Source organism: Poromitra crassiceps (assembly GCF_964638095.1).
Source record: "Poromitra crassiceps genome assembly, chromosome: 16".
NCBI classification, from domain to species: domain Eukaryota; kingdom Metazoa; phylum Chordata; class Actinopteri; order Beryciformes; family Melamphaidae; genus Poromitra; species Poromitra crassiceps.
The window spans coordinates 24,918,975-24,939,346 of NC_139645.1; the positions used below are offsets into that span (position 1 = coordinate 24,918,975).

The 20,372-nt window shown below is 50.2% G+C and overlaps 1 protein-coding gene and 1 pseudogene across 2 annotated transcripts in view; one reads left to right on the forward strand and one right to left on the reverse strand.

The window, feature by feature from the left end:
- LOC310791542 (NACHT, LRR and PYD domains-containing protein 3-like) overlaps nucleotides 1–20,372 on the reverse strand; it is a gene marked incomplete at its 3' end in the record, with an annotated part of 520,630 nt that overhangs the window by 276,664 nt on the left and 223,594 nt on the right. The gene's annotated exons all lie outside the window — the stretch shown is intronic.
- The window catches only part of LOC310791120 (stonustoxin subunit beta pseudogene), a 7,419-nt pseudogene continuing 4,145 nt past the window's right edge, over nucleotides 17,099–20,372 (forward strand). The window contains exon 1 of the transcript in view: nucleotides 17,099–17,159. The product of the transcript in view is annotated as a stonustoxin subunit beta pseudogene (transcript). The remainder of the gene's footprint in view (nucleotides 17,160–20,372) is intronic.

The following is a 20,372-nucleotide window of genomic DNA, read 5'->3' on the forward strand; positions in this document are numbered from 1 at the left end:
CCTCACAAAGTTTGAAGTTGATCCGACAAATAGTTCTAGAGATAAACCACTTTCTGTGTTTGCCAGTAGGTGGTGTTATGCCGAGTCTGTGTGCGTGGGTTGAGGTGTGTGTGTGTGTGTGTGTGTGTGTGTGTGTGTGTGTGTGTGTGTGTGTGTGTGTGTGTGTGTGTGTGTGTGTGTGTGTGTGTGTGTGTGTGTGTGTGTGTGTGTGTGTGTGTGTGTGTGTGTGTGTGTGTGTGTGTGTGTGTGTGTGTGTGTGTTGGGTGTATCGGTCACAAAAGTGACATGGGGTCACATGGTGACTAACAGACAGCGCTACCCTGCCTCCACAACTTGATTATAGGAGTCAGTCTGAGCAGAAGCAGAGCACACACACACACATACATACACACGCGAGCACACACACACACATACACATTAACACACATACACACAAACACACATGCACACACACACACACACATACACACGCGCGAACACACACACACATATACACATAAACACACATACACACACACACACACACAGACGCGCACGCACACACACACACAGACGCGCACACACACACACACACACACACACACACACACATACACACACACCAATTAACACACATACACACACACAGATGCGCACGCACACACACACACACACACACACACACATACACACACACACACACACACACACATACATACATACATACATACCGTAGCATACATACATACATGCTGGAGCCAGATCTGTTTTGTATTCCTTTTGTCACCCTCTGCTGGTTGTTGTGGGTAGTGTCTTCTGGAAGCAGAAGGTGCTTCTCTTTGTGCCTGATGGACATCACCCTGCAGCACAATTAAATATCCAAATCGTAGGCTACTGTGACCTCACTTGGTTTGCCATTTAACACATTGAGTGCCAAGGACGTCTGTGCACGTCCTAAAAAAAAGTAACGAGGAGTGCCAAGGACGTCTGTGGACGTCCTAAAATCATAATTCATATTATTCCATAATTCTGCTGTTTAAGGTCGTACCTAGCCAGTGAGCATGAATCCCTTCAAGGGATCACACGGCGCCACCTTAAACATCGTCACAGGAGCTGCTCCACCCACCTCAGATCCTTTACTTTGTACAGGAGACAGCGGAGAAAGCCGTGATCAAAGTGGAAACCGATGCATGCTTCACCCAGAGCCGTATATATTGCTCTGTCTACAGCGTAGAGTGGGCTTGGCTGCATCCGCGCTCACAACTGAGCTCTTATGCTTCTATCTATCTCCACACGATTTCCTGCCAGAAGCCAGCATCCGAAGCCGAACGGCCAAGCCTTTTCGTTCAGTCGCGTTTGCCAGCGCGCATCATTTCCTTGATGGGCGCTGGGATCTGTCCGGGGCAAAAACGAGAAAACAAACTCTGTGCGTGTGGGAGGAGCCCGCAGCTCAGAGGTGGAGAGGGGGGGGGGGGGGGGGGGGGGGGAGAGGGGTGTGTGGCACACAGGCAGAAACCACACCACACGCCACCACATCAGAAAACACCAGCCAGAGTCAGTGAATGTGCTCGAAATTAGAGTGCAAAAGGTATTCATAAAAGGGACTATATCTTGGAAAGTAAAAAAAACCCACAGAAAACCCTTGAAAGTGCACTTTTTTGAGAGGCTGTCATTTCATAATGGAACTGTCTAGAAACAAAATTTCTTCTTTGGAAGAAGCAGGAGTGTTCAATGTTTCATTAAAGTCCAGCCCCGTTAATATAGCCATAATAGAAAAAATTCTATAGCTGTTTTCAACTGAATGGAAGTGAATCTGGCACAGGCTGCAGACAATTTTACTGAAGCGCTGTGGCACTCAATGTGTTAAAGAGGAGTATGTTTGATGAGCAGCTGGCTTCTGTTTATTTGACTGAATGACTGGAGCATCATCTCGGAGAAAGGGAAACTTTTTTTTTTTTTTTTTTTTTTTTTTAACGGAATCTGGCTGTCATTAGGCATTGATTAACTGGATGCTATTGCTAACTGATACCTTGAACATCCATTTGCAATGATTCTGGCTGGATATTAACTATTGTAAATTTGTCACAATGAATGCAATTTGTGCACAATGTGTAAATACATTTAATATTAATTGTTTAGGCCTAATTATTTGTAAAGTCGCAACACATTAGAGATGTGTGTAGTTCTTCGTAGATTTAGCCTCTTCATTTTGCTCTCGAATGCACCAGGTTGACGGATTTTATTTTAACACATTCACTGCCAGCCGTTTTTTCAATACTGTAGGTAGTTTCTGCCAAGGTTTTTTTTTGAGGATTCTGGCTCATCTTTCAAGAGCCGAGGATTCTTTTCTGCTAAGATTTTGTGAACACAAATGATCTCAAAAGAACTAATAGAATGTGTGCTTTCTCTGTCTAAAAGAGTTAGTTTGTAGAGTTAGTAGTTATGTAGGCATTAGCAGTAGAATACAGCATGGTTTCAGCGTCTGAAAATTTATTCTGAGATAAATGGCTTTTTGTGAAATTCGATAGAACAGTCACTTTAACCATTTATTTTTGGCGTAAGACGTCAGACATCTAAACAATAGTTTTGAACAGTAATTTCCTCCATAGCAGCAGGAAACCCCCCTCTCCTTCAAACTCCTCCCTCCGTGGGTGTGTCTCTGGTGGCTTTGCAGCGTTTGTCACAAGCGAGGCTCTGCCTGTCTGTGCTGCCTGGCTGCTGGCGGCTGCTCTTTGGGCGAGTCTGCATGAGTCGTTTCGGTTGTGAGCTCAGCTGCAATGAAGCTGCGTGCGATTGTGGGCTTTCTGCCGGTGTTTCAAAGTGTGTTGCACGCATAATCTATTATGCAAATTTGCAATCCCCCACCGCCAGCTCCCAGCGCGATAATGCGCGAAAGCGAAAGCGTTTTCGTCAATCCATTTTACAGTATGATAATGGTTTCCTCGCGCGTTCCCCTGCAGTTTTGGCTCGGCTTTTTCTAGTCTGGAGAGCACTGTCGCCACTTAGTGGGTCGGTGGAATGGGTTGTAGACGTTCGGTGGCTCCAATATTTTTATAGGAGATGTGGGGGGCGTTGATCCACGTCCCACCGTCAATTTTTTTTTTTTTTTTTGACGAGTCAACTCGTCATTGGCAGTGAACGTGTTAAAATGTGCCAGATCTTGGATGCGAAGAGACATTTAATGTAGCTCCGCCATCTTTCTTTCGCTATAGGCGAGGATATAACAACCAGTTCACGCAGATTGTCAAGAGATCATTCATTCACTATGATAAATGCATTGCTACTTGTGCCCAGCTCGTTTCCTTTGCGCGCGACGTGCAGACCCCTGTGGATGGTTAGATGATTGTTTTTGAATTACACGCCACATGATTTAAAATTAAGATTTGATTGCTAAAATATATGACACTATGTTATGTATTTAACTCATTCATGGCCAGTTTAGGACTGCCAATATTTAGCACAGGCCAAAGATTTTCATAATTGTTGGTTATCTTTCAAGACCCACAGTAAATTATCTATTAGCACCAAAGTGATTTGCAATAGCTCAAAATGAAGATGTACGTCTCTGGGTTCACCAGGAAAAAAAAAGTGGCTTTTAGCATGTTCTGTACTCTACTTATAGCCATTTATATACACCCTGTTTTCACCAAAAAGGTCTCTCTGAGAAGACAAACATTTTTGTAAAATACACAATCTCAGGCAGAACTCGCTCTCAATTCTTTTATTTTGAACTGTATTGACATCAGACATGTAAATATTATTTGTTATGACACAAATGACAAAATATATATATATATATATATATATATATATACATGAAGTGCTTTTTTTACATTCAACAATACAGTTTACTCAGTGTAAGTGAGTGTGCAGACAGACACACAGACAGACAGACAGACAGACAGACAGACAGACAGACAGACAGACACACACACACACACACACACACACACACACACACACACACACAGAGAGAGAGAGTTCTGTCCACAGCTGCTGCTGGATCGCACCTCTTCCCAGGGAATACTACTGATCGCCCCGCAAATTAGCATAGGAGGGGCGAACACCAAACTGGTCTGAGATCAGCGTCTAGCCTCCTCTGCCTCTGCAGCGTTTTCCTCCTCTCGTTCTTGCTGGGACGAATGCTGCGACACAGGAACGGGGTCGGCTTGGCTTTGGGACCAGGCGCTGGAACCGGATCGATCATGTTGGTTTGACTTCCGCGAACAACTCAATCCAGGTTCGCCCTGCAGCAGAGGCGACCAGCGCAGCGCGCCGAGGGGTGTTTCAATGGCGTTTCTCCTCTATGCAACAGGCAGCGTTTCTCCGTTTTCTCCTCCTCTTCCATTTCAAAACAACAGCTGCGGTATGTGTTTGATAACGTGTTGTCGGCTAGGTACCTGATAACATGTCACAGGCTGGGGAAGTCTTTGAACTACGCGCTGTACTAATAAAAACAAAAACACGTCAAACACGTCATTGGCTGGGAGGGCTATTCCTGATAACACGTCAAAGACGTCTTTGGCCATGAATGAGTTAAGAGATGATTACGACTGATTTTACTGGGCCGGTAAATCGCCCGATTTAATACTGAAATGCTGATACTTTCCTCGCGGGTCCTTTCACGTCCACGGGTGCCTGGTCCTCCATCGGGCCTTCGCAGTGACGCGGCGCGCGGCGATGCCTATTGGGCTTGAAAGAGAAAGAGAGGAGGGTGTGCTCGGTGTGCTGTGGTCATCGACCCCGTCATTGGTAGAGCAGGTAGTTCTTGAGAGAGGCGGGCAGGGGCAGTCCGTGGATTTCCGAATGCAGCGGCGCGTCGCCCGTGGCCACCCCGACCACGGCGTGGGACCCCCTCTGGCGCATGGCCCAGCTGACCTCCCACACGTGCAGTCCCCGCGTGTAGCCCACCCGGCCGCGGATGGCGTCCGTGCTCTGCGCCACGGTGCCGGTGGAACACCAGCTTGTTGTCGTCCTTGACGAGCGGTCGTCGTTGTTCCAGGAGTGCTGCACCTGGACGTCCAGGCCGGCGGGCGGCATGTCCAGCAGCAGGTCCAGCCGAGAGGGCTTGGTGTGATTCGGGGCCTGGAGCTCCGCCTTCAGGGGACTGAAGGCGGGGTCCCGCATGTCGATGGTTTTGATGCCACCTGGGAGCGCTGCAGGCACCACTGGTTGCATGGGCGCCGCCTGCTGGGCTGGTGGCTGCGCTGGGCGCATGGTCTTCGGGCGAGCCTGGACCTCGCTGAGGGTCCCTGCTTTGGATTGCATGGCTGCGGCCATCTGTTGAGAATAAACAGAGCAGCACTATTCTTACGAGCATCACTTGGTCTATTTCAGGAGCTTGCTGCTGAAAAGTTTGGTGTTGCGCATCCAAGTCTTTCATAAAAAGTAGCAGCCTACGTTATTACCTCGCAGGCTCGCAAGCATTATGGACTTCCGTGGGCACTGGGCACTATAGGCTACTCTCTCTCTCTCTTTAAATCAACATGTCACTGGACGGTGGTTGAGACAAACTTCTTAATAGAAACCTTGAGAGCGGTACATTCTTCTTCTCCTGGCCAAATATCTCTGGAGGGTGATTAACTGCTGAGACCGTAGAGCCGCAAATGACAGCACGTGCGATTACATAACTGCAAAAGTGTGCGTTTATTATTATTTGTTCATGTCTTTTTGAGTGTGTGCCTCCTCTAAACTAACGTTACACGCGACGCAGCAAACACACGTTTCTCTGCCATCACACTGGGCATCAACACTAGCGTAGCGGGAGACTTCTCCCATGCACTCCCGCAAATAAGTAATGTTATGCGCAGCAAGGTTCACAAACATAACATCTTACCGAGAGAGAGGGAGAGAACATCCATGATCGCTAACAGCTAGCTATGCTAATAACTAGCTAACCGTTCAGAAACGCATGTAAACAGCCTTGTGATTAGCGAGAACGTCAGTAAAATAAGGAGAGAGCTGCAGGTGCTTATGCAGAACTAGCAGCACGATTAAGTGCACAGTGGGTAATGACCCGCTGTGATGAAGAATATAGCGAGATTAACCAGGTTGATACCAGAGAAAACACTGTCACAGCTGTTTGCAGCAGCACCTCCAGGCTTCTAACGCTAACTAGTCTGTCACATGGTGCCTTCATGGTCCCTCGATAAAGTCTGCAGATGCACGTTACCTCATCTCTCTCAAGAAGCGTCACGTGAGTGTGGCGTTTAAGGCCATCTGTCGCTACAAAAAAAATAAACGAGATGTTTTATTGTATTATTCTACAGCAAGCGCGTCGATTTGGGTAGGGTTGGTTGGGACAAGTCACAAGCAACATTTCAGGGTGTCCAATTGTCCCTACCAACTTTTAAGCAACCTTATTTGCATTATCTTTGGAGTGCAGTTATATAGGTCATTTAGATTGTCTTCCCATATTTTATATCTATATCAAGGATAGAATTGACCCGACCATTATTGAGTGAAATTAGTTTGCAATATGTTCAAAGTTACATTTACCCCTGTTTTTCACAACGGAATGGGCCAGTCCAATTTTTTTCCCCCAAACTCACGTTTGATTGGCTCATTTGGCTGATGACCAAACAAACGCCCACCCACACACATGGCTCTGACACACTAACATGCCGACATGCCGCCGCCTCCTCCTCCTCCTCCCGCTCGAAAAAGAGGGACATCAGAAGCTATTGCAGCCTGCAGCCTGCAGCAACTGTAAGTAACGTCGTTACGTTAGGTTAGCAAAACGAGACGTCATTGTTCTGGAGGTGGAGGAACACACCACTAATTGTATTACTGAAAGTCTGACGCGCATCACGCATCGCATTTGTGCCCCAAGCTGTCAAACTGTTGAATCAGGCTAGAGGCTGTAGATAGGGACTTAGAGTGGAGAGACGGAGCAGCAACCAAGAGAGAGAGAGAGTGAAGGGACACGGCAGAGAGAGAGTGAAGAGGAAGAATTGTCAAGACCCGGTGTAACAGTTTTAGGACTTTAAGGCAGAGAGGCACGGGAGGCAATTGGCAAGGAGAACAGGTGTTTATTTATAGAACGGCTGGTGGCAGGTCTGTAGGTTAGGCAGGAGTCCAGAGGTTCCAGCAGGCAGACAGGTATGCAGACAGGCAGGCAGACAGGCAGGCAGGAGATCCTGGGCAAAAGAGAGTTTAGGAGAAGTTAGTATCTTGAACGGAGCAGAGAGCAAACAATTTGCTATGGAGCTGGAGAGACGCGACTGACGTGAAGACAATCTATAATCCGGCGTGGACTGGGTGTTGGGCTGGAGCTTAAGTAGGCAGGCTGATTCTGATGGCAGGCAGCTGTGACGCTGAGGCTCCGACTCCCACACACCAGGCTCCAATCTGCTGTAGTCATGCCAATCACACTCATACACACCACACATAGAGAGAAGAGGGGAAAAGACTAGGGGGTAGATGAGGCTGAGGGCGTGACAGTACCCCCCCCCCTACGGGCGCCTCCTGTCGCCCTCTGGAACCGGTCAGGGTGGAGACGGCGGAAGTCACTGATGAGTGAAGGGTCCAGTGTATCCCGCCGGGGGACCCAACAGCGCTCCTCGGGACCATAGCCCTCCCAGTCGACCAGGTATCGGAAGCCACGCCCCTGGCGGCGAATGTCCAGTATACACCGTACCGTGTAGACGGGGCCACCATCAACCATGCGGGGGGGAGGGGGGGCAGGGTCGGGGGGAGAGAGGGGACTGGACCGAACCGGCTTCAACTGAGACACATGAAACGTTGGATGAATCCTCCGAAAAGAGGCAGGGAGCTTTAGCCGGACCGCACACGGTTTAATAATAGTCTCGATTTCAAATGGCCCCACATACCGGGGGGCGAGCTTCCTGGACTCAACTTGGAGGGGCAGATCCTTCGAGAGTAGCCACACCCTTTGACCCGGGGCATACTTGGGCGCCGGAGCACGGCGGCGGTTGGCCTGGGCCTGGGTCTTTGAGGAAGCACGGAGCAGAGCCGCACGGGCACGCCTCCACGTGCCACGGCATCGATGTACCTGGGCCTGGACTGACGGAACCGCGACCTCCACCTCCTGATCTGGGAACAGAGGGGGTTCATATCCAAGAGAACAGAGGAACGGGGACATACCAGATGAGGCGTTGGGGAGCGTGTTGTGAGCGTACTCCACCCAGGGTAGCCGAGAACTCCAGGACGCTGGCTCCGCAGCAGAGACGCAGCGGAGTGCAGCCTCCATCTCTTGGTTCGCCCGCTCGGTCTGGCCGTTAGACTGAGGGTGGTACCCGGAGGACAGGCTGACGGTTGCCCCCATGGCCATGCAGAACGCCTTCCACACCCGAGATGTAAATTGTGGACCTCTGTCGGAAACAACATCTGAAGGCAGACCATGAATACGGAATACATTTTGTACCAACAGATCAGCTGTCTCCCGCGCAGAGGGCAGTTTGGGCAGTGCGATGAAATGTGCGGCCTTTGAGAAACGGTCAATTACAGTGAGAACAACAGTGTTACCTTGAGATGGAGGAAGACCAGTCACAAAGTCGAGGGCGATGTGGGACCATGGGCGGCTGGGAACTGGCAGAGGACGGAGCAGACCCGCACTAGGCTTAGTGGTGGTCTTATTTCGTGCACAGACGGAGCATGCTGCCACAAACAAGCGAGTGTCTGCATCCATGGTTGGCCACCAGAAGCGCCGTTTGAGGAAAGCGATTGTTCGATGGATCCCCGGATGACATGTAAGGCGAGAGGAATGTGCCCACAGCAGAACCTGAGACCGGACAGAGTCTGGAACATAGAGACAATTAGGGGGACCGGTACCTGGGTCGGGCTGGGTGGTCTGAGCTCTGCGGACCCTGGCCTCAATCTCCCAGGTGAGAGTGGCAATGATACGGGAAGAAGGTATGATGGTTTCAGGTTTGGCAGGAACCTCCTCAGCCGTAAACTGGCGGGACAGGGCATCTGGCTTCACATTTTTGGACCCCGGACGGTACGTCAATGTGAAGTTGAATCTTCCCAAAAACAGGGCCCACCTTGCCTGACGGGAGTTCAGTCGCTTAGCCGTCTGGATGTATGAGAGGTTTCTGTGGTCCGTCCATACGATGAAGGGATGCTCGGCGCCCTCCAACCAGTGTCGCCACTCATTCAACGCCAGCACCACGGCCAGCAGCTCTCGGTTGCCAACGTCATAGTTCCTCTCTGGTGGGTCAAGTTTATGAGAGAGAAAAGCACAGGGGTGCAGCTTATTGTCTTGTGGCGAGAGTTGAGAGAGGATAGCACCTACCCCAGTGTCTGACGCGTCCACCTCCACAACAAACTGCAGTGACCGGTCAGGATGAATGAGGATGGGACCCGAGATGAATTGGCGTTTGAGCTCCGAAAAGGCCACTTCAGCCTCTGGCGTCCACCGGAACGGAACAGACAGAGAGGTTAGTGCAGAGAGAGGAGCAGTTATGGTGCTGTAATTTTTGACAAACCTCCTGTAGAAGTTGGCAAAGCCATTGAAGCGCTGTAGTTGCTTTCGGTTGATGGGCGTGGGCCAGTCAGCGACAGCAGATACCTTAGCTGGGTCCATCTGGAGCCCCCCCTGAGAGACAATAAAGCCCAGAAAGGAGGTAGTGGAGGCATGGAACTCACATTTCTCAGCTTTGACGAAAAGTTTGTTCTCTAGGAGGCGCTGCAGTACTGTGCGGACATGCTCCTTATGTTCCTGGAGAGAGTATGAATATATAAGAATGTCATCCAAATACACGAACACGAACCGACCGAGCATGTCTCGGAGCACATCATTAACAAGAGCCTGGAAGACAGCTGGAGCATTAGACAGTCCGAACGGCATCACTAAGTATTTGAAATGGCCTAATGGTGTGTTGAAAGCCGTTTTCCATTCGTCCCCCTTCCTGATGCGTACCAGGTGGTAGGCATTGCGCAGGTCCAGGGTGGTGAAAACGGTGGCTCCTTGGAGAGGGACAAAGGCAGAATCGATGAGAGGCAGGGGATACTTATTTTTAACAGTTATGTCATTCAACCCCCTGTAGTCAATGCAAGGCCTTAATGAGCCATCCTTCTTCCCGACATAGAAATATCCAGCACCTACCGGAGAAGATGAAGGGCGGATAATTCCAGCAGCCAGGGATTCCTGAATGTATTTCTCCATGGCCTGTTGTTCTGGGCGGGAGAGATTGTAGAGCCTGCTACTGGGAAGTGAGGCCCCTGGCAGAAGCTCAATCGCACAATCATATGGGCGATGTGGAGGAAGGGACATCGCTTGCTCTTTACTGAAGACCGGCGCCAGGTCATGGTAAGTGTCAGGAACGGAAGACAGATCGGGTGGCTCCACCACCGCTGGAGGCTCAGACGTGGGTCTTTGGCCAGACCGGAGACAGTGGGAATGACAATATGGGCTCCAGGAACGGATACTTCCAGTCGGCCAATCCAGCTGAGGATTGTGGAGTTTGAGCCAGGGAAACCCCAGGAGCAGAGGGACATGATGACATTTAAATACATACAAACTGATTTTCTCTTGGTGATTTCCAGACAGGTGTAGGTCTACAGGGACTGTTCTGTGGTCTATTCTGGCCAGTAGCATCCCGTTGAGGGCTTTGGTTTCCAGCAGGACATCGAGGGGCTCAGTCTCGATGCCCAGCTCCTGGCACACTGTCTGGTCAATAAAGCTCTCGTCCGCCCCGGAGTCAATGAGAGCCGTGAAGGAGAAGGAACGACCTCGCCACACGAGGGAGACGTTGAGCTGTGGACGGTCTGGTGGAGAGGGGCTGACAACACGGCTCGACAGTATTTCTCCTATTACTGCCGAGCCGGGCCTTTTGGTGGACGGACAGGGCAGTTGGCAATGAAATGGCCCGTTTGGCCGCAATACAAACATGACTGGGTCTTTATTCTATGGGCTTTTTCCTCCGGGGACAGGTGAATGCCGTCAATTTGCATGGGCTCGGGCTCGGGAATGTTCGGCATATTCCGGCGGGGCTCGTGATAGTTCTGCATCTCACGGCGGGACCCAAGTGGGTTTGGCTGCTCAAAGCAAAAAGCAGGGGAAAGGACAGAATCAGCACGCCATAGAGTGAGTTGGTCGCCGACCTTAATGGCTATTTTAATGGCCTCATCCAATGTGAGAAACTCTCCACGCAGTGCCATTTCTCTCCCGATGTCTCGGTTTAATCCCCCTTGAAATGCCGTGATGAGTGCTGCATCGTTCCAGCCAGACTCCACCGCTAAATTTTGAAATTGAGTTATGAACTCCCGGATTGACAGTCTTCCCTGACGGATCCTTGAGAGCCGCTGCCCGGCTTGTTGGCCCCGTATGGGGTGGTCGAAAACACGCTTCAGTTCTGTAGCAAATGCTCCAGCGGAATTTGCGAGAGGGGAGCCCTGCTCAAAGAGAGCATTGTACAGGCTGAGTGGAGGACCCTCCAGCAAATTCACAAGGTAAGCCACTTGTGCTGCTTGACTGGCATAACGGATAGGCTGGGCATTAAAGGATAGCTGGCACTGTGTAAGAAAATGGCGACATGTGTTTGGGTCACCAGAGTATTTAGCGGGTGGGGGGATATGGGGTTCAAGCGAAGCCGAAACAGATACCTGAGCGGGTTGGGCAGCTGGGTCTGGTGCAGCGGCAGCAGCTGGCTGAACCACCGGAGCTGGAGCAGCATTGATCCTTGTGTTGAGATTAGTCAGAGCAACAGTGATTTGTTGCAGCTGTTCCGAGATGCCCCGCAGGGTATCATCGTGGTGGCCCAAGTGTGTTCCTTGTAGAGCCTGTGTCTGTCTAATTGCCTCTGCCTGCTCCGCAAAGTCCATTATGGCCGGATTATACTGTCAAGACCCGGTGTAACAGTTTTAGGACTTTAAGGCAGAGAGGCACGGGAGGCAATTGGCAAGGAGAACAGGTGTTTATTTATAGAACGACTGGTGGCAGGTCTGTAGGTTAGGCAGGAGTCCAGAGGTTCCAGCAGGCAGACAGGTAGGCAGACAGGCAGGCAGACAGGCAGGCAGGAGATCCTGGGCAAAAGAGAGTTTAGGAGAAGTTAGTATCTTGAACGGAGCAGAGAGCAAACAATTTGCTATGGAGCTGGAGAGACGCGACTGACGTGAAGACAATCTATAATCCGGCGTGGACTGGGTGTTGGGCTGGAGTTTAAGTAGGCAGGCTGATTCTGATGGCAGGCAGCTGTGACGCTGAGGCTCCGACTCCCACACACCAGGCTCCAATCTGCTGTAGTCATGCCAATCACACTCATACACACCACACATAGAGAGAAGAGGGGAAAAGACTAGGGGGTAGATGAGGCTGAGGGCGTGACAAGAATACTATAGAACAGAAAGTTGTAATAGGCTGAATGTTGTGTATATTTTGTTGAAATATATTGATGGATATGAAAATGCACTTTCTGTTTCACTGTAATATTACTGGTAAGTGAAAGTTAGTATAAGTCAGTGCACATTCTTTTATGCATGGTGTGTGGGTTTCAGTGGCAATGTTTTCTTTCCAAACCGGCTGTTTGTGAAAGAACATGATTAGATGGCTAAACCTACAGTTTGTGTTTGTTAGTTACAATTATGCTGACAGGACACATAAATATGGCTAAAAAAGGTTAAAAGAAACCTAATTTTTTTATTTAAAATTAGATATTACTCTAAATATGGCTAAAAAAGGTTAAAAAAAAAAGCTCAAAAATTTTCGGCGGCGCCCGCCTCCCCTCGTGCCGTCCTCGACCCTACCAACTTTGAGACCAAAACGACGCCCTTGCTCTACAGACATGTAACTAACTTTGCAGTCTGAGCCATCTTCTATGTGCTGTAACACAGTGCAGTTTCTATTCTTTTTTACATGTTTGGGACAGGCAAATGTCTCAAAATGTTTGTTTTTTTAAAGATAATTTTATTTCAAATTGTTTCATTTATTTAGTTTTAATATATTTTAAATTATAATATATTTCATGTATTTTATTCTGTGATAGGCTACGTGAAACTGTGGTATTTTTGTCCAAGGTTATCATACCGTCAAAAACTCATGCCGGCACATCCCTAGATACCATTTGTTTATTATATCGCAATCACAATCGCAAATCGCAATATTGTCCACCATAATCGCTAATCGCACCTTTCCCCCAAATCGTGCAGCACTAGATCCATTTTTCCAGAGGTAAACAGGAAAAGTGGTAGACAGAAGTGCACCTCTTCTTCTCTGCAGGTAGTGGGAGAGACCGTTTGCACATGTCTGTAATCGGTTTCAGCTGGGGCCATGTATACGCGGATTGAACGTGGATCACTTTATTTAGCGTTCATGTATACAGATCAAATCAGATTTGTATAATCCAACTGATTTCAATCAGATTGAGGAAAACAATCCATGTAAACGGGGCTACTGTTTCTTCACCTAAAAGTCACATAGATGCATCATGATGTGTTTGATGTCTGGTGTTTAGTTTAGCATGTTGACTTCATGATGTCTTGTCTAAGTTAGCAGCTTGTGATTTGGGCTTGTAGGTAAGTTTGCTTTGTCCACATCAGCAGCTGTTGACTTGATTGTTTGTTCTGCATCAAATCAGATACTTTGATAAGTGACATTTAAACAAACTAGGAATCGATTCCTGCAGCTCACATTCACAGCTCTGCTGCTGTGTGGCCTCGCCTGCAGCTCTGCTGCTGTGTGGCCTTGCCTGCAGCTCTGCTGCTGTGTGGCCTCGCCTGCAGCTCTGCTGCTGTGTGGCCTCACCTGCAGCTCTGCTGCTGTGTGGCCTCACCTGCAGCTCTGCTGCTGTGTGGCCTCGCCTGCAGCTCTGCTGCTGTGTGGCCTCACCTGCAGCTCTGCTGCTGTGTGGCCTCGCCTGCAGCTCTGCTGCTGTGTGGCCTCGTCTGCAGCTCGGCTGCTGTGTGGCCTCGGCTGCTGTGTGGCCTCACCTGCAGCTCTGCTGCTGTGTGGCCTCGCCTGCAGCTCTGCTGCTGTGTGGCCTCGCCTGCAGCTCTGCTGCTGTGTGGCCTTGCCTGCCCTATTGGTGCATGCACAATGTCTCCCTCTCTCTCTCCCTCAGTATCTCCCTCCCTCTCCTCTCTCTCTCCCTCAGTCGTCTCTCTCCCTCTCCTCCTCTCCCTCTCACGGCTCGTGCACACCATGAAACGCTCGGCGGCATGCCTCCTGTGAAAGCCTCTTTTGGCCCATTTCCACCGCAGGTAGTAGGGCGATACCGCTCCGCTCGACTCGATAAATGGTCTCATTCCACCGGTAAAAACCGTCCCAGCCCGGGTTGTATTGGGGTTGAGTCGTGCTACTTTTCGTCCCTGCCTCGTCGGGGTTCTAGGGCTGTGAACCCGGTACCATATGGTGACGGGAAAACATTGTTGACGACTGATTGGTCAGGCAGAATCGTGTTTACTCTGTCTATCTACTGACTGTCAATGCAATGCTGCATACCAGTTTAGTGGGCTTACCTTCTCTTCTGCTGTGTTATTTCCATCAGTCTTTTGTGTTGCTGCCTTCACCTCTGGTGAAATAAAATCGTGGCGGTGGTTTCAATTGTTTTGAGAGAGAAAAAAGTCAGCTGGTCAGGAAGCCCTTGTAGTTGAGTGCCGCGCTCCGCTAGGCCGCAGGCATGTGAGTTTGACTAACAACAAAGTGATATCCATTCTCCTGGCCGATTGTCACATTCGCCCATGTACACTGTAGGTCATTTAGAGGCACCAGTATTTCATAAACAGTTTAAAAGTTCCGTGGAAGGATTTAATTGTAACATTATGTTATAGCCTACTATATAGGCGGAGGACAGATATGCGGTCGCTATGACGACCAGCTGTGGGCGGGGGTGGGCGGGGGCAGATGATCGGCGGTCGAAGCAGAACATCCATCGGGCCGAAACGAGTAGAGCCGACTGGTGACGAGCTGTGCAGGGCAGTACAATGTGGTGGAAATGAGCCATTTGACGCTGCATCTTGATAGGCTGACTTGCTCTATTTCCGCATCTGATTGGTCCATTTCAACCTCGCGCCCCCTGCCGCAGGAACCGCCCAGCGTTTCGCTGTCGCAGACTAGAGCCGGCTTGTCTCCGAGCGGCTTAACGCTCGCGGGGCGGGACTAGGGCGGGACCTTTCGTTAAGCTACCCAATGACAGCTCTTCCTACACATTTCCTCCCCCCACCCTTCTGTGTACATCTACCTGAAAACGTTTCTACAGCCCCAAGCTGGAAGCTGGTTTCCACGCCCACAAAACGCTGCGACACAGCGGAAAAGCGATTTTGCCATTGTAGGTGTGCACGAGGCGTCACTCCCTCTCCTCTCTCTCCCTCCTCTCCCTCTCTCTCTCCCTCCCTCAGTCTCTCTCCCTCTCTCAGTCTCTCTCCCTCTCTCTCTCCCTCCCTCAGTCTCTGTCCCTCTCCTCTCTCTCCCTCAGTCTCTGTCCCTCTCCTCTCTCTCCCTCAGTCTCTCCCTCATTTATCTATCGCTCTCCTCTCCCTCTCTCTCTCTCTCTCCCTCAGTCTCTCCCTCCTCTCTCTCTAATCCTCTTCCTCTCTCTCCCTCAGTCTCTCTGCCTCTCTCTCCTCCTCTCTCTCCCTCCCTCAGTCTCTATCCCTTCCTCTCTTTCCCTCAGTCTCTCTCCCTTCCTCTCCTCCTCTCCCTCCTCTCTCTCCCTCTCCTCCTCGCTCAGTCTCTCTCTCTCCCTCCCTCTCCCCCTCTCCCTCTCTCTCCCTCAGTCTCTCTCCTCACTCTCCTCCTCTCCCTCTCCCTCCCTCAGTCTCTCTCCCCCTCTCTCTCTCCCTCAGTCTCTCCCCCTCTCTCTCTCCCTCTCTCTCTCCTCCTCTCCCTCTCTCTCCCTCAAGTCTCTCTCCCTTCCTCTCCTCTCTCCCCCTCTCTCTCTCCCTCAGTCTCTCCCCCTCTCTCTCTCCCTCTCCCTCTCCTCCTCTCCCTCTCTCTCCCTCAGTCTCTCTCCTCACTCTCCTCCTCTCCCTCTCCCTCCCTCTGTCTCTCTCCCTCTCTCTCTCTCCCTCAGTCTCTCTCCTCACTCTCCTCCTCTCCCTCTCCCTCCCTCAGTCTCTCTCCCCCTCTCTCTCCCTCAGTCTCTCCCCCTCTCTCTCTCTCTCCCTCTCTCTCTCCTCCTCTCCCTCTCTCTCCCTCAAGTCTCTCTCCCTTCCTCTCCTCTCTCCCCCTCTCTCTCTCCCTCAGTCTCTCCCCCTCTCTCTCTCCCTCTCTCTCCCTCAGTCTCTCTCCTCACTCTCCTCCTCTCCCTCTCCCTCCCTCAGTCTCTCTCCCCCTCTCTCTCTCCCTCAGTCTCTCCCCCTCTCTCTCTCCCTATCTCTCTCCTCCTCTCCCTCTCTCTCCCTCAAGTCTCTCTCCTTTCCTCTCCTCTCTCCCCCTCTCTCTCTCCCTCAGTCTCTCCCCCTCTCCCTCTCCCTCTCCTCCTCTCCCTCTCTCTCCCTCAGTCTCTCTCCTCACTCTCCTCCTCTCCCTCTCCCTCCCTCAGTCTCTCTCCCTCAGTCTCTCCCCCTCTCTCTCTCTCTCCCTCTCTCTCTCCTCCTCTCCCTCTCTCTCCCTCAAGTCTCTCTCCCTTCCTCTCCTCTCTCCCCCTCTCTCTCTCCCTCAGTCTCTCCCCCTCTCTCTCTCTCTCTCTCTCCCTCAGTCTCTCTCCTCACTCTCCTCCTCTCCCTCTCCCTCCCTCAGTCTCTCTCCCTCTCTCTCTCTCCCTCAGTCTCTCCCCCTCTCTCTCTCTCTCTCTCTCCCTCAGTCTCTCTCCTCCTCTCCCTCTCCCTCCCTCAGTCTCTCTCCCTCTCTCTCTCTCCCTCAGTCTCTCTCCCTCTCTCTCTCCCCCTCTCTCTCTCTCTCTCTCTCCCTCAGTCTCTCTCCTCACTCTCCTCCTCTCCCTCTCCCTCCCTCAGTCTCTCTCCCTCTCTCTCTCTCCCTCAGTCTCCCTCCCTCAGTCTCTCTCCCTCTCTCTCTCTCCCTCAGTCTCTCCCCCTCTCTCTCTCTCTCTCTCTCCCTCAGTCTCTCTCCTCACTCTCCTCCTCTCCCTCTCCCTCCCTCAGTCTCTCTCCCTCTCTCTCTCTCCCTCAGTCTCTCTCCCTCTCTCTCTCTCTCTCTCTCTCTCTCTCTCCCTCTCCTCCTCAACCTCTCTCTCTCCCTCAGACCCCCTTCTCACCAAACATGATCAACTCACATGTACTCACACTCGCCCTGTCAAGTCCTGTCCTGCTGCTGCAGCTTGGTTGGCTGCTTTGCTGTATTTCCGTCTTCAATTGGTCTATTTTGGTTTTGGCCCCTCCTCTCGTCTTGTCGTTTGTGATGTCCTGACGCCAGGTATCCCAGCATGCTTTGCAAGGTGACGAGCGACAGACGGCAGGGAGGGAAGGAGGGGCCATTTCGAAATCGACCAATTGCAGACGGAAATACAGAAGGGCAGCCAACCACGCTGTAGCAGCGGGCAGGGCTTGACAGGGCGATAGCGAGTACATCGCTCACCACCCATGTTGGTGTGCAGGGGCCGTCAGTCTCTCTCCCTCTCCTCCTCTCTCCCTCAGTCTCTCTCCCTCAGTCTCTCTCCCTCCCTCTGCTCCTCTCCTCTCTCCCTCAGTCTCTCTCCCTCCCTCTGCTCCTCAACCTCTCTCTCTCCCTCAGTCTCTCTCCCTCCCTCTGCTCCTCTCGCTCTCCTCTCTCTCCCTCAGTCTCTCTCCCTCCCTCTGCTCCTCTCCCTCTCCTCCTCTCTCCCTCAGTCTCTCTCCCTCAGTCTCTCCCTCCCTCTGCTCCTCTCCCTCTCCTCCTCTCTCCCTCAGTCTCTCTCCCTCAGTCTCTCCCTCCCTCTGCTCCTCTCCCTCTCCTCCTCTCTCCCTCAGTCTCCCTCCCTCCCTCTGCTCCTCTCCCTCTCCTCCTCTCTCCCTCAGTCTCTCCCTCCCTCTGCTCCTCTCCCTCTCCTCCTCTCTCCCTCAGTCTCTCTCCCTCAGTCTCTCCCTCCCTCTGCTCCTCTCCCTCTCCTCCTCTCTCCCTCAGTCTCCCTCCCTCCCTCTGCTCCTCTCGCTCTCCTCTCTCTCCCTCAGTCTCTCTCTCTCCCTCTCCTCCTCTCTCCCTCAGTCTCTCTCTCTCCCTCTCCTCCTCTCTCCCTCAGTCTCTCTCTCTCCCTCTCCTCCTCTCTCCCTCAGTCTCTCTCCCTCCCTCTGCTCCTCAACCTCTCTCTCTCCCTCAGTCTCTCTCCCTCCCTCTTCTCCTCTCTCTCCCTCAGTCTCTCAAATTCAAATTCGCTTTATTGGCATGAATGTCTCAAGTACAATATTGCCAAAGCATAAAGAATTGATAAAACAAAATAGGGCTGCACGATATTGGAAAAAACTGACATTGCGATATTCCCCGCCCCTGCGATATGAAAAAATACAGATTTTCACCAGATTACCAGAATAGCTCTATTTTAAAGAAAATAATACTTCTAGAATGATTTTGTAGAGGAGTCCATCTGATTTAGGAGGGGAAATTAGGTATTTTAATGTTTCTCAACCACTGGGCTGTGACCTACTGGTAGGCCTCAGAGCGTCATCTATCAGGGTTCATACACATTTTGACCAATGGATTTCCATGACTTAGGCTACATACATGAAAAAGTGAGTGAGTTATGACATTCTACTTTAAAATATCACTAGCCTATACTTCACTTAGTGTAATGCAGCCTTTAAAACCAGGGAAAGACAACATGTATGCTGCATCACCATATTACCATATCCAACATCTAAGACCATATAGTCTCATATCACAATATTGATATACAATTGATATATTGCCCACCCCTAATATTGAGTGCCAGAATCTACCTCCCAATGATGCTATTTGCAGAAAAACATTAGATTAAATTGATTATAATCACTACTTTCAACTTCTTTCGTTCTTCTAACGTTTCAATAAATCAACAATGAAACACCCCTGCCACTTTACACACTTGGTCTGACCCCCCGGAAACCCCCTCCAAAAACTACCAAGTGGTACACTCCGCATTTGGGGAGTTCCGGTTTTTGAGCGCAAGGCTGGCAGTACAGAGAGACGAGGATTCACATGCAGCCGACCGGTGACAAACAATTAATTCGTGAAAAGTAATACATATACATTTAATTGCCCAGATATGTCTCTTGTCTTTTTATTTTCACTGACATGTTTTGTGTAAATGAGTCGCTATGTATGATTAACTCTACCGTAACGTTACTGCTATCATGTGATGAAACATCAGAGACTGAAGGGGAGAGAGAGCTGCAGTGATAACACGGACAACTTCGTTTTCAGTAATCACTTTAGCCTTCGTGTCATTAGAAGTTGCGGTCTTGCTTCTTGGTGTTTCAAGAGTAAATATCTCCACTCCACGGACATGTTGAGTTACAGCAGCCAGCCTGCTGTATACTAGTGCGCTGCAAGCTGTGGACAAGTCCGCCTCCGCAATCACATCGTTTACAGACGGGCTACTGTCAGCAACGCAACATAAGCAAAAATTATTCAATTGAGCTCTCTGTGCATGTTTGTTGTGTTGAAGCTAAGCACTAAATGAGTGAGTACAGTAGCGGGGCGTCTCTCTCCTTTGAGAGAGCCTGCATTTCACTCAGTAGGCTCCTCCCCTAAAGTGAGAGTTTATCAAGCAACATGACGAGTTAATTTGCTTTTGACATCGCACGTCCTGCCATGTGACTATCGCGCATGCGAACATTGCGATGACGATGTGTAAACGATATATCGTGCAGCCCTAAAACAAAATAACATTAATAAAAAACAATTGATTACAGTTACAATACATACAGGAGTCACATGTCAACAGATCATATTAATTCATTGTTTTTCCCTCTAATGTCATGGCAGAGTGTTAGCCTACATATTGTGCAGCTAAGTCTGTCAATTGTGGTTCTTCACCTAAACAGTTTCATCAGTTCATCACATGTTTTTCCCTGATATGACGAATCTGCTGCTCTGAGCTGCTGCAGGAAGGCCTCTCTGACAGCAGGGGGCAGTCTGCTGACTGCTGCTCTGAGCTGCTGCAGGAAGGCCTCTCTGACAGCAGGGGGCAGGAGAGGAGAAAATGGACCTCACTTTCTATTTCCCCTGAAGAACACTGTTTACACACTCTCAGTTCTCTGGGCCTCCATTGCTTCTTATGAGGCAATGGAGGGAGGCTGTCAGGCTCGGAGGCGCGCGCCATTATCGTTATAAATGTAAATAATATTCCTGGAATGCGTGTTTTAACGAGCCAGTTACATTTCTTTGCATTCTTAGACATTACAGTTTGATTTAGTTTGCATACTTGCTCAAGTTAGTAGTTAGTTTATGGGCTAGAAACTCTGCCAGATGACAGGCACTAGGCGCCATTTTCCCCTTCATTTGGAAGAGAAAATGATCCTGAAATGAAGATTTGATTGACAGCTGCATGTCATGATATGATTGGTTGAAATGGGGTAGAAAT